The 1,751-nt window shown below is 39.7% G+C and overlaps 2 non-coding genes across 2 annotated transcripts; both read right to left on the reverse strand.

Moving 5' to 3' along the window:
• Positions 1-295: 295 nt before the first annotated feature.
• Positions 296-368, reverse strand: Trnaa-agc (transfer RNA alanine (anticodon AGC)). Its single transcript has one exon. It is a non-coding gene; the product is annotated as a tRNA-Ala (tRNA).
• An 807-nt stretch (positions 369-1,175) lies between these two features.
• Trnaa-agc (transfer RNA alanine (anticodon AGC)) lies at positions 1,176-1,248 on the reverse strand. The gene has a single exon. It is a non-coding gene; the product is annotated as a tRNA-Ala (tRNA).
• Positions 1,249-1,751: the final 503 nt, after the last annotated feature.

Raw genomic sequence — 1,751 nt, forward strand, 5'->3', positions numbered from 1 at the left:
TTTTTTGTATAAGACTTCAATATTCAGTAGTTTTCTGAAGAAAGTTAAATAATAGCGCGATGTCCTTAACTTCGGAGATGCGGGGTATTGCTCCCCGTACTTCTGGCTTGCTAAGAAGGCGCTCTACCATTTGACCTACAATCCATGTTTATCAAATCTCGCGGAATTTTTTTTCGCTTAGTCAGCAACTATGAAGTTTTTCTTTTCGTTCGCAGAAAATCTACTTGTTAGGAATTTCAATATGCAATAGATTATCTGCAGATAGTGCTTACCATTTGGTGAGTGGCTATTGTTTTGGAGATGCGGGGCATCGATCCCCGTACCTCTCGCATGCTAAGCGAGCGCTCTACCATTTGAGCTACATCCCCATGATTTATAACTGTCGTTGAAGCTTTTGTTTCAGTCGGCAAACAAGAGGTTAAAATTTTTCTTGGAAGGTATTTTTTGTATAAGACTTCAATATTCAGTAGTTTTCTGAAGAAAGTTAAATAATTGCGCGATGTCCTTAACTTCGGAGATGCGGGGTATTGCTCCCCGTACTTCTGGCTTGCTAAGAAGGCGCTCTACCATTTGACCTACATTCCATGTTTATCAAATCTCGCGGAATTTTTTTTCGCTTAGTCAGCAACTATGAAGTTTTTCTTTTCATTCGCAGAAAATCTACTTGTTAGGAATTTCAATATGCTCTAGATTATCTGGAGATAGTGATTACCATTTAATGAGTGACTCTAGATTTGGAGATGCGGGGAATTGAACCCCGTACCTCTCGCATGCTAAGCGAGCGCTGTACCATTTGAGCTACATGCCCATGATTTATAACAGTCGTTGAAGCTTTTGTTTCAGTCGGCAAACAAGAGGTTAAAATTTTTCTTGGAAGGTATTTTTTGTATAAGACTTCAATATTCAGTAGTTTTCTGAAGAAAGTTAAATAATTGCGCGATGTCCTTAACTTCGGAGATGCGGGGTATTGCTCCCCGTACTTCTGGCTTGCTAAGAAGGCGCTCTACCATTTGACCTACAATCCATGTTTATCAAATCTCGCGGAATTTTTTTTCGCTTAGTCAGCAACTATGAAGTTTTTCTTTTCGTTCGCAGAAAATCTACTTGTTAGGAATTTCAATATGCAATAGATTATCTGCAGATAGTGCTTACCATTTGGTGAGTGGCTCTTGTTTTGGAGATGCGGGGCATCGATCCCCGTACCTCTCGCATGCTAAGCGAGCGCTCTACCATTTGAGCTACATCCCCATGATTTATAACTGTCGTTGAAGCTTTTGTTTCAGTCGGCAAACAAGAGGTTAAAATTTTTCTTGGAAGGTATTTTTTGTATAAGACTTCAATATTCAGTAGTTTTCTGAAGAAAGTTAAATAATTGCGCGATGTCCTTAACTTCGGAGATGCGGGGTATTGCTCCCCGTACTTCTGGCTTGCTAAGAAGGCGCTCTACCATTTGACCTACATTCCATGTTTATCAAATCTCGCGGAATTTTTTTTCGCTTAGTCAGCAACTATGAAGTTTTTCTTTTCATTCGCAGAAAATCTACTTGTTAGGAATTTCAATATGCTCTAGATTATCTGGAGATAGTGATTACCATTTAATGAGTGACTCTAGATTTGGAGATGCGGGGAATTGAACCCCGTACCTCTCGCATGCTAAGCGAGCGCTGTACCATTTGAGCTACATGCCCATGATTTATAACAGTCGTTGAAGCTTTTGTTTCAGTCGGCAAACAAGAGGTTAAAATTTTTCT

The sequence above is a fragment of the Symsagittifera roscoffensis genome, chromosome 7 (genome assembly GCF_963678635.1).
Source record: "Symsagittifera roscoffensis chromosome 7, txSymRosc1.1, whole genome shotgun sequence".
NCBI classification, from domain to species: domain Eukaryota; kingdom Metazoa; phylum Xenacoelomorpha; order Acoela; family Convolutidae; genus Symsagittifera; species Symsagittifera roscoffensis.